Consider the following 13,425-nt stretch of genomic DNA (forward strand, 5'->3'; position numbering starts at 1 on the left):
TGACGAAATTTTTTTCTATAAGTATATCAATTTACCTCTTTAAATAAAGCGAATTTCTTAACGAAACCCCGCCCAAAGTGTAAGTTATGTTATTCAACCAATAAAAGCAATTATCAAGCAAGTACTTAAATGATTCCTATATTTGTGGTAAAATTTATTTGAATTTCTCTTACTCGTGTTACATGTAAACTAGGGTTCACAAATTAAATTTTTTTGGCCGACGTTGACTATGACAGGCGCCAAATGTACGTGCACGAAGTTTTATGGATCCACCTTTAGCGCCCTAATGTTGTATTGAGGTTAAGTGTTGTTTGTAGTTTAGTATTGATTATAACTTAGGGCCGTAATGAAGAAATATTGTCAGCTGTTCTTCCCACGAAAAAAGTAAAAATTTATAAAATAAATTTATACTAGCTTTTTTCATTGCGCTTGTACATGTACGTGATCATTAAGAGATACTAGGGAGAGTAGTTTTGATATTCTTAGTGCTAGGTCTCTTTTGGTCCTTCCCTTCACGTGATGATGTAAATATTATTTGAATCTCACTATAATTTAATTTTTGCAAAAAATGGATTCTTTGAAACACTGTGCCTTGCATTAATAGCATTATTTAATGGTATACGTCTTTTGTAATTAAGCTTGAAAGACAACGTTCATTTTCAATTTGGAATAGATCTTAAATTTTAATTTCATTGATATCAAGATTTTTGCAGATTTCCATTGCAGTTTCACATAATGTTTCTAAAACTGAATCGTTGCTTTAATGGCCGATACTAATTTTCGCATGTAAACTCTTTTTGCAAACTTTACGCAAGTTTTGATATTTTCAGAAATAGCCAATAGTTTGCAAATCAGATACTAATTTGAACCAGATTTTTGTAAAATTTTAACAGATATTGATAATTTCAATTCTATTTACCTCGATATCATAGTTTGCAAAAATATACTATTTTGCGCAAGGTTTTTGCAAACTTTCCCTATTATTGGTATTTTCAATTCTAATTACCACAGATATATCATAGTTTGAAAAAAAAATACTATTTTGCGCAAGGTTTCTGCAAACTATGATATATGAGTTATATATAATTGAAAACACCAATAATTAGTATTTGATTTGGATATTTCTGAAAATATCAAAGTTTGCAAAAAGAGTTTGCTTGCGAAAATAAGTATGTCCCGCTTTAATGTATTTGTACACGATTAAACCAATCGTTCTGCCACAGCTTAGTGAATTTTCTTCTCTTAAGGGGCAAACACAAGAAGCAAATTTAACTATCATTTGAGGAGCCGGGTTTTATCCCAGCTGCCATGGTGGCACTGGGTGAAAACTTGTAACAACTCCTTCTACGTTGAGTTTGGAAGTTCTCTCCTCACTGGTTTAAGGGTTTCTCCCTCTAGTTCTTTGGTTTCCCCTACCATAATAACCTGTTGAGCTTAACGTTAATAGTTAGTGTAGGGAGTTGTTGGCTCGCCTGGCATAAAGGGCTTGCCACTACCCTCCTACGAATTGTAACCCGTCCACCTGAATTTATGGCTTTAAAAGTCGCTTGATGACTCAAGTCTAAGGCTGAGGTACAAGCCTAGCTGATTAAAATCTATCATGACGTCCTTCTTTTCGAATATACACACACGAATTGATTGGAAATGAATTTACGTGCCTGACCATTTACGTGCGAGACAAAAATATCAAAATGATAATTAATATAAGAAATATATGTTAGTTCCATCTTTCTTAAATTTTTGCACCCGCCTACTTTTGGGGGTTGTTCAGTGAGAGATAATGAAAGAGTAGTTGGGTCAAATTAGCCTTCCCAATCCCTCAACCTCAACCAACGAAAACTCGTAGTTTACAGAACAATAAAGATTAAAAAAGCATGACTATTCTGGATAAAAGCAAGTGTTCGAATTACTCCTAGGTTAATTAACGACAACTATATTAGAACAAAGCGAACTGATATTTACTGACAAAATGATACACAATCATCCAAAAAACGCGGTGAGGTTAGCTACAAAGCTTTCTTTGTTGAAAAACAATAATAATAATACGACTCTCTGGCATCTAGGAGCAACAAACGCAGCACCCCACGCAAGGAGAACGCAACCCATCAAAAGTCGTGGATTTTCTTGCGTACAATTTTCATGGGTTAGACGCTTTAGCGCCGACTGCTGTCGGAAGGGGAAAATTCCGAAATGGTCTATCCCCTTTCCGTAAAACGTTCAGCGTTAAGGCTCGTCCAAGGAAATTTGTACAAAACACTGTCTTAGCGTGTTTAAAGGTTAGCTGCGATTTCCTTGTGTTTGTTGCTCCTACGTGCTGGCATAGACAAGAGACCGCCAGAGGGAAAAAATCGCGAAAAAGATTAAGGTTGTTTTGTATGTGGGTACCAATAAAACGAACAAAAACAATGTTAGACTAAAGTGGAGGGTAGAATTCAAAGTTTCTACCAATATACAGTATGCGAACGAACAGTAAGCATTAATTACTGTTTTGTCTTCCAGAGTAAACTGCGTTTCAAGAAAACCAATTTATGAAACTTTCTACAAGTGGAATCTAGAACACCAAACATTTCGGGGCAAGCCGTTTGGGAACAATTAAAATTTGTAAATAAATGGATATAACCGTTTGCCGGGGATATAATGTATGTTAGTTTGTGCACTTAGATTTAGCGTTGTGCCTAATTGAATCAGATCGTTCTTTCTATCAGTGCAGTGTGTTTGGTAGGGTGACGAGTGGGCAAAGCTTGCACCCCTGGGGCCAATTTGGAAGGCAGTAAGAGTATTCATTCCTACTTTAAATCACGGAGCGTCATCGTCAGCATAAGAACCAAACCTTACCTGCTGACGCTAGTTAACTAATGCAGTTTGTTATTCGTTAAGCAAATTAATACGTGCAGGATGGTGCATTTCTCTTTTCGAGATCTTATGCAAAACCGGTCTTTCTTCGTATTCAATCAAGGAACCACAACAGTGCTGTGCATCTCTTTTCAATCTTTAAAATAATGAACGGCGGGAAAAATAATTGGTAAAAAGTCTATTGATGGCGCTGAGGCTGGCCGATCACATCAAGACAAACGGAAACTTTTTAAAAGCTAGAAACGACTGCTGGAGAACTCCATTCTGTGGAGTCTCCTAAGTGAGCTCCACGTTTGTTTGACGTGTTTACTATTATAATAGAGGACTAACACTTTGTTAAACTAATCTTTACTGAAAAAGTTTATATAGTATCAGAACTCTTTTACAATATTTTATTTTATATGTATAGTTGAATCTAAAATTCGCTTCTTTTGGTGGAGCCTAAATTAGGACCGTAATGGTCTCCACTATTCTATCATCTAAATGTTCTTAAACATTTCCACAATACCAGAAATTTGGCCATACCCCGATTCCAACCCCCCCCCCCCGCATTTTAGCCCTTTATGACGCCGAATAATTTACTGCCTTCACAAGGGATTAGGGTTTTTCCCTCTAAGTAGCCGTCGAGTCCAGCGGAGGGTTAAAATCTCAGCATGACCAGCAATACAATAAAAATAAAACATTGTAGGAGTGGAAAGTCCCCAAACTGGAAGAATATTTGACACATTCCTCCTAGTCCACCCAGCCGTAAAACAAGTTCCACATCGTGTGTGTTAAGCTACTGCGCCATGCATGTCCAAAACACTTTTTTAAAAATTATACTCTAAGGGGAAGCAATAATCGTGTAAAAACACTTACCTCGTAATTTAGTACCATATTTATTGATTTTATGTTACTTATGATTGTACGTAACACAGCTTCACTTAATATCATACTTAAAGATATTGTTACTTCTGATTGTACTTTATTCGCATGGCTCAAATCTTCATTTGTTTTCGTTCTTATGGATATTTGAACTTATGATTGTACGTTCAACAAACCATTCTCAGTTTCATATAGTGTCGTATTTATTGATATTGTGTCAAACCATTTTCAGCTTCATTTGGTGTCATACTAAAGGATATTGTTACTTATTGTTAGTGTCATACTATATAGACATTGTTACTTATGATTGAACGTAACACATTCATTTAGTGTCATACTCAGGAAATTGTTACTTGTGATTGAACGTTACAGAGCTTCATTTAGTGTTATTTCTTTAGGATAAGATTATTTATGAGTGTCCTTGAACGTTTCGTGTCATTGCTTAAGCTTACGGAAATCTAACTTAAATGCAGAGAAGCAGAAGCTATACTCAAATTTTTTCTTACTTTCAGTTTCAAATTGTCAATAATAATAAGCCATCAGTGACTGAGTGTCAGGCTATGATAAAGTCGCAGAATATTTCGAAAATTAATTTTCAAAATCATTGTTCGGCCCAAAAATTGATTACATATTATCGGCAAGGTCGATGGCTATCGTATTTCTGGCAACACTGCCCTCCATACCGATTTCGCTCAAGTGTATTGAGGAAACAACGGAGATGAGAGGAAAAACTGCAGAGACCAAAGGGACTTACACTACGATTTTAAATCAGGGATCTTTGTCCGTGAGCGTAAGCTCTCTGTCTCGCAGACAATTAGGCCCGGGATCGAACCCTGGTGTTGCCATATTTGGACTTTTGGCTGAATAAATTGCTTAATAATAATGTTAGAGAAAATTTTGATGAAATCTTTCAAAAGTTGTCGCATTTATGACAACCGAGGGGCAGATCACTTTGTTACAGGGTCCCCATATAATCATTATTAAAGATTTAATCATTTTTAATCTTTGTACAGCCAAATCTCCATATTTAATTTTAATCTTATCTAATCATAATTTAATCATACGACGGTGCCCTAATAATCATTGGAGTAAGCAGATTCTGAATTATATTTTAATTTTAAAAACATATTTTTAGTTTATAAACATTCTGCTATTGTCTCTGTCGAATTAGGACAATAATAACTGAAATGTTTATTAACATATTTTGTAAGATTATCGATATTCACTTGTTAAAATAACAAATATCTGTTTAACTAGTAAAATTATTTAACATTCTATTGTAGTCCATTTAATAGACCAAATTATTTTTAACCATAATTGTAGATTCCCCCACTAAGTTTTTTGAAAGAGGGAGCTAATAAAGGGACCGTTTTCGAAGGATTAGACGGACCAATTGTGGACCTTTTCGCAGGTTTCACCAAAACTCTGAAGTAGGTAACTTCACCAAATACACAATACAGTACTTTTTCTTAAAAAAGTTAGTTTTTCGCACTACAAACAGTAGAATCTTTCTTTTTCTGTACTTCCGGAAAATCGATGTTTGAAATGGTTTAGTAAATTGGTTTTCACCACTAGATGGTAGATACATTTTGTCAACACAAACGATAAAGAACGTCATAAAAAAATAACAAATATCACTTATTCTAGGAAAAATTAAATTATTATCGGAAATCAATACACAACTTGGAACAATATGCCATAAGACGCGACAAGTCAAAAAGGGAATTTACTTTAAAACAGAGATATATAAAATAAAATAAAATAAAATAAAATAAAATAAAATAACAATGTAAAGTTTGATTACATCTGCCAATTATTGTTAGCTGTCTATTTAGGTTATGATATTTTACCAGTTAATATTATTCATTTACCTTACTTTTAGTTGGACAATTACGGTGAACACAAAGGGAGTAAGTACACTGAATAATTTGAACATTTGCATGATGCTTAACGGATCCCTTTTCGTTAAAATTGCACTTCACACCTCAACCATGGTTTTCAAAGAAATGCATCGCCTGTTTAAACAATTAGGCACATAAGCTTCAAATATCTGTCGGTAATGGTTGATTGATTTCTTGCCGAATTTCCGGATTTATTTGAAACACTGTGCACTGATAGCACACTTAAACACGACTAAAATCTAGAACGTTATCCGTAAGGATGGACCAATTAAAATCCTTATTTTACTTACGTTATGACGAACCAATTAAAATCACTATTTTACTTACGTTGTGACGAACCCATTCAAATCATTATTTTACTTACGTTATGACGAACCAATTGAAATAACTGTTTTACTTACGTTATGACGAACCAATTAAAATCATTATTTTGCTTACGTTATGACGAATCAATTGAAATCACTATTTTACTCACGTTATGACGAACCAATTAAAATCATTATTTTACTTCCGTTATGACGAACCAATTAAAATCACTATTTTACTTACGTTATGACGAACCAATTAAAATCACTATTTTACTTACGTTATGACGAACCAATTAAAATCAATATTTTACTTACGTTATGACGAACCAATTAAAATCATTATTTTACTTACGTTATGACGAACCAATTAAAATCACTATTTTACTTACGTTATGACGAACCAATTAAAGTCACTGTTTTACTTACGTTATGACGAACCAATTAAAATCATTATTTTACTTACGTTATGACGAACCAATTAATATCACTATTTTACTTACGTTATGACGAACCAATTAAAATCATTATTTTACTTACGTTATGACGAACCAATTAAAATCACTATTTTACTTACGTTATGACGAACCAATTAAAATCATTATTTTACTTACGTTATGACGAACCAATTAAAATCACTATTTTACTTACGTTATGACGAACCAATTAAAATCACTATTTTACTTACGTTATGACGAACCAATTAAAATCACTATTTTACTTACGTTATGACGAACCAATTAAAATCACTATTTTACTTACGTTATGACGAACCAATAGAATTAATTCACTATTTTGCACTATTATTGTTAAACTACCTTCTTTTTATTGTAATGATTAATTATTTTTGTGCGTAATGTAACAAAGAACATATTTAATTTTTATCAAATACATTTTTCTTCACCATTCAATTAAATTAGTACCGTAATTTCATTAAATGCGGGATAAAAAGGAAAGTCCCCCAAAAAGCGAAGAGCTCACAGTCAGAAATAAGAAATTAATTTTGATAGCTAGCTAGACTCAATTTCAAGCAATCGAACGCCTTTCAGTACTTCGTAGTCATATAATAAAAGACTTTCGTAAGACTCTTTCTGCTGATAAAAACAATTCAATCAAATGAATCTAATTTTTATTTTTGTAAATTTAATAAATACTTATCTAGCGCTAACGTAGTCAACGTGACTAGAATAAACTAAATGACCGGACGTTTTGGCTTATAGCAAACGCCGAGTCACTAAAAATAATAGCATCAGATGTGCTTTTCGAAAATTGTTGCTAACTTTAAATACGAAACTCATCGCGACCCGAGCGGGCTACAAATGATTCTCGACCACATTCAAATCTTGATATTTTTAATTTAATTTCTTTGCGGGAACGATATTATATATTTAACAATTAAAGTGTTTGAGTTTGATCTTATCAGGTTTTAATCAACAAACTTTAAGATTATTAAAAATCATAATACCTTACATATGGAACAAATATTAAAATATGGTTTAGATAAAAATAAATATTGCTTGAATCGTTTTGGAAATTTTTGAAAACATTTTAGAACATGAGACTAAATATAATTTAATAATTTCAATCGAGGTTGCTCTCCTTTTTACAAACTGAAAAGCATATGTCTCAGTTACACCGTTTTCTTAATTATCACACTTTACTTTGTGGCCGTTAACAGAGGAAATGTCACTTTAACCGAAAATATTTTTTAATCTGCGTCGAATACCCATTAGCTTAATTTGAAACTCTAGTGCGTTGCTAAAAAGCCGATGTTTAAACGATTTCATCTTTTTTTTCTTATTCGTCATCGAAATTCCAATATGCACTTCAATATAATCAACTCTCTCTTTCCCCATCCCACAAAAGAATTCCGCAAGTACTTAGAAGATATACCTTTACCAAACCATTTGAATGTTTTTATAGAACAATATTTATTTTTAAGTTTGACAAAATATTTATGAAGCACCTATTCAGTTCATGCAGTTTTAAGAAATCTGGGTTGATCTTAATAAACCTCACTCAAACCGTTTAAAATTACATTCTAAAAATATTATATCTTGCGACACGAGTGTTTTAAATACAGATTATTGGTTCCCATTTCATAAATCATTGCTATTTTATTGTCATTTTGAAAACCGATAAAATTTCGCTTAACTGGAGTTAACCCCTCTTGTTTCGTAAAGTGCGCTTAGACTATACCGACTAGCTTCCACAAACCTTCCCAGAGATGGGTGGCAAGGAGTTAGCTACTCGGATTCTCGGAATAGTCTTAGCACACCCTATCAAACAAGAGTGGTTATACTCCCTAGTCTCCCTTTGACGTTGGTTTCAAATGGTAAACCAGCGAGGAGAGGTGTTGACACGGAGGAAATAAGGACCGCTAGTTGAACCTTTGAGAGATTCCTGATGTGTTTTATTTTAAAGAGACGGTATCCAACTTTAACCGTTTTGCTGATAGACTCTCCTCACTGCTAACTTTCATTGACGATATGTCAGAAAAATATATTTATGTCGCGCATAAATGTGGCGTTCTTTTTTATTGGTTCAACTTTGACTTCGATTAAATCCTCCAAGAAAATAATTGTAGACGAAGATAGAAGTACACTAGAATAAAAAAATAATTTTATCGGTCTGTGATCATGGATCACGTTTTATGGAGGTTTTAGACGCTCTTTCTGACACTAAGCTAATGACGTTCTCTACCTTATTTTATAGGATGAGGAATTAGACCAGTCTGACATTTGGATGTATCCGTTTACTGTCACGCATGGAAGACACGAGAAATATCAATACACGGCAGAGCTTTATTACTCGAGAGTGGTTCTGGTTTCTAAACGACCAGAATTTGTGTTCAATTCTCCACTAACCAGCATCTTCAACATTCCACTGTGGGTAAGCCTAAATATAGCTTTTAAGAACAACGAAACGTTCAGAATAGAAAAGTAAAATATTTTCATCCTCTCAATTAAGCGAAATTTTTACACATTTACAGTTGATGGTTTCGGTTTTCGTTTCGTACTTTTTACTGTCCGCTCTCAGCTCAGAATTCCAAAGAATTTCGAAACACCAAAGCAATAACGCTATTGGTTATTTTTGGCTATACTTTGAGGCTCTTTTTAATCAAAGTAAGTTACATTTTTAACTTAATTCAAATTTAATTTAACTGGACCTAACTATTGAAAACCGTATATCAGCGGATTTAATAGGAAGGAAGTGTAAAATAGAGTCTTGCTAAATTATTTGAAGCGAAGCAGGCAAAGCTCTCAAAATTATCATTCCTGCGCGATTGGTTTAAAATCTTGTAATAGAGAGGCAGTGGCGTAGCTGAGAACTCAGAGGCCCCCCCCCCGCAAAAATCTCTATGAGGCCCCTCTTTTTAATTTTTTATGGTTAGCGGGGCCCACCTCCGAAGCTCGAGGCCCACGCGCACCGCGGGCCCTGCGGACCATTAGCTACGCCACTGTAGAGAGGTTAAGCAGAGCACTCTAGAAGTTTCAACGACAACATCGGAAGTAACGTGATAATTTTTGCCGGTTTCCTTCGACGACTTGACTTGAGAGTCGAATATTTCTATAACTTGAAGGCGATGCCATTGTTTCTGTCGATTTTCTGCATTACTTAATACAATATTTAAAGTATTAATTGTTTAAGTATTAGGTTTACCAGCTTTTACCTGAAAAACGCTTGAAATAATTATGGTAAGTTATTCATATTCAGCTCCATACACGATTAAAATGTCTAAGCAGTGGTTTAAATTGAATCGCGCCTAAGCCTAAGCGTCTTTCTACAATGCTATCCATTTTTTCTAAGCAACATACATGTAGGCTATGGCAAGATTGTCCTTTGAAGAAAAGATTATATTGATTGAAGATCATTATGACGAATCCGCTTTCCTTTTTGTCACGAATTAGAAGCTTTGGATCCAACACCTGTTATAGCTAAAAACATTAACCTGGATTCTTTGTCTGATGAAGATATTATTGTATGTTAAAATCGAGCAAAGAGCACATCACTTGAAGGACTCAGCGTATTTTTACGAAGGATGGCTATGGCTTACTCTAATCGCCTCAATGACATATCTACATTGTATGGCCATTCTAAGACAGAACTGTCATAAATCTGCCAAATGGTTCTTAACATTCTTTACGAAGACTATGGTAACCTCTTACCAAACAACAAAAGAGCTTGAATTGTATGTTTAGGTCATTAGAAAAAAGCCTATTATACAAAGGTGCCCTACTTCCCAAGTGTTAGGGTCTTATCGATGGGACAGCCAGACCAACTAGAAACCAGCGAATGGTATACAGTTGTTACTCCTGATGGAATTATCGCAAATCTATCTAGTTGAAAGAAAAAGTTAAGACTCGAATTCTGTATGAAAATGGTATTCAAAACCAGCTTCTTGATGTATCACAAAGTGCCAACCAACAATTCTATGTATCACTCCTTTCCAGAGTGCAAATTTAACCCAAGAAAAAGTCAAATTCAATAAGAACATGAGTTTGGTACGATAATGTGTTGAATGGGGGTCCGGAATAATTGTTTCCAATTTTGCATTTCTACATTTCCAAAAACATTTTAAAATACTTTTGCAACCTGTAGTTGAGCTGTACTAACAGTAGTTGGTGCATTTATTACAAAAACTACACACATGTTTATATGGAAGTACAACTTCTGATTTTATTTGGAACCACTAAAACTTGAATAATATTTAGAGCATATTCATATTAATAAGTTTTAGAAAAGGTCTTGAGTTGTAATAGCAAAATTTTAAATTTGACAATTATAAATACATAAAATAATAAATTAATTTTTCAAATAAACTAAAACTTAAAGTCACACTCGTTAAACAAAAATATGTAGAATTTTTTTAATCTAAATCTATATTTGAACTCTTTTTATATAAACAAATCATGGCTTTACGTTCTTCAGACTCCAATTTAAGCTTAGCCTTCCTCTCTTTTCCTTCTAAATAAAATTTCTTATAATACATTTTTTCATTTTAAAAAGCTCGCTCAGCTCGGCTCGTGAACAGTCCTAATTGAAACGAACTTAAAGTTGATTTTGTCTCACACATTTGAAAACATTTTTCTGCAGATTCGCATGAAGTCAATGAGAAAAAATCTAGGATACTCATAACGTCTTGGAGATTTTCTTTGGTAGTCTTGCAAACCGTTTTGAATTCAATTATACTGGCTAACCTCATCGATGGACATCGAGATTACATCAATAGCTTGGATGACGTATTGAATCACAATGAGATGGAAATATATCGCGCGGATAACTCAAGAAGTTTAGATCAGATGTTGCTGGTAAAAACTATTTTCGTTATTAAACATTCAGTTTTGAAAACAATTTACATACAGGGTGTTTAAAAGGTTATGCCAAATTTTTAAGGAGTTGTAGGTGCAGGGGTGAGTTGAGAAGTATGCCTGTTTTCCCCATTTTCCTACGTTGAGTTTAAAGAGCGCCAGAGAGCTTCAAAGTGTGGCCTACTAGCACCTGGAAGTAGGCTGAAACAAGCGCAAAACCAAGCTGCAGGGAAATGCGAACTTTAAGGTTAGCGTTCGTGTGATAGGTAACCAAGGATTTTGAAAACAACTTGAGGTAGCCAGCGTAAAAAAGTAAACCTTAACAGCGTATAAAGTCCCTGCTGCTTGGTTTTGCGCTTGTTGCAGCCTACTTTCAGGGGCTTGTAGACCACACATTGAAGCTCTCTGGCGCTCTTTTAACTCATCGCATCGTAGGAAAATGGTGGAAAACAGGCATACTTCTCAACTCACCCCCTACAACTCCTTAAAATGTTTGCATAACCTTTTGCAACACCCTGTATAGGGTACCCAAATTTCCTGTTTTAAATATCACCATTTCTGTCCTACATTTTTCCGTCGATATCTACTTTTTTATCGTTTGATGATTGTGCGCTAAACTTCATCAAGGTCAGAATTCACATTTGGGTAATTTCAGGAGATTGAACACGGGGTGTCTACCCTTCAACAGTGTGCTTTGAAGAATGTTTTCATTAACTGTGTAATTTTTTCCGTAGAAACAAAATTTTAGATTTTGAGAAAGATTATTTAAGCCGTTTTTGAGATTCGTTGTAGCTCATATTTCTGATTTTAAGCACTATTTTTTTTGAGAGGTAACGGACACAATTTTTGTTATTTGATCATCACTTCACTGCAGGTTACGAGTCTCTGAAATCAAGGGTTGGATTACCAATAGGCCGACTAGTCCTGGGCCTAGGGCCCCAAGCCTTCAAGGGGCACCAAAAGTTTCGAAAAATTTAAAAGTACAAATATTGTATCATTAACTTTTCACATTTTTTTTTCTGGAGTCATTTTTCGATAACATGTAAAGCAATCATTTATTAACGTCACTAAAATATCCGCAAAGTCTAGATTGAAATCTCAATCCAAAACTGAAAGAATGACGTAAATAATCCGAAATTGAATCGGAGGATCATAAATAACACAAAATAAATCTGCTGAAACACAAAAAAAATCGAGATAGACGAAATCAAAATTTCCGGAAACTGGGAAAAAGAGGAACAGTTTCCTTTGTACAAAAAGGATGAATTATAAGTTCCTTTGTAGAAACTGAGTCACTATCTACTTGGCAACTGACAGGATCTTTATAAATGTTATTATATTTTACGATCAACATAAAAATTGTAAAGCAACTACTGAATTCCATTTTCCAAATAATTACATGATTAAGCACTTAAACAATAAAGTATTATAAAGTACGAGTATAGCTAGATGGCGACAACTTTGTTTACACTCGGATGTTAGTGCACACCCGCAACAGCAACCACAAAAACCAATAATTTCATTTCTGTCGTAGTAATAGCTTCAATCAAAGTAAATTTTGAAATGAAACTAAAACAACTGTTTAATGACGATGACTGTAGTGTTCTCTTCGACAAATGACAAAATGTATTATTTATTGCTATTCAGCTTAATTAAAACTCCGTTCATGGAATACTTTACGTATTTATTAAGATATTTTTAAGAATTATATTTTTCCTTTATGGTGTTTTTGACGAAATTCAGCAGACTGATATCGTTTAACAAAAGGGAATAAGTACATATCACTAATTTTTAAAATATTTTAAGTTTTCAGTGAAAAACAGGAACCAAATGTCACCCAGATTCAGAAAACTCACGGACCCTCCTGTACTTGATTTTTTGAATGAGGGAAAAGGAGTGTATGTTCTTTGGCACGACTACTTGCAAAGACTCAAACCATTATGCCCCACAGGAAATGACGTTCCAAAACTTTACAAAGCACCAAATGAAATTGGGATTACTAGCAATGCCTTTTGGACGAACGAAACGACAATTGAAAGGGATACTTTGGAGAAGATGAATGTGATGTATGGTTGAGTTTTCTCTGACAGCATCCTTTCGATTTTGGCTAGTCTTAGAAAGAAAATTACAGCATGAATCATTTACAATCATTTTGGGGTTAGCTTATCTGTTATTTGGTCTGATACCACC

Source organism: Leiobunum rupestre, chromosome 1 (genome assembly GCF_980474605.1).
Source record: "Leiobunum rupestre chromosome 1, qqLeiRupe1.1.hap1, whole genome shotgun sequence".
In the NCBI taxonomy this organism is placed as follows: domain Eukaryota; kingdom Metazoa; phylum Arthropoda; class Arachnida; order Opiliones; family Sclerosomatidae; genus Leiobunum; species Leiobunum rupestre.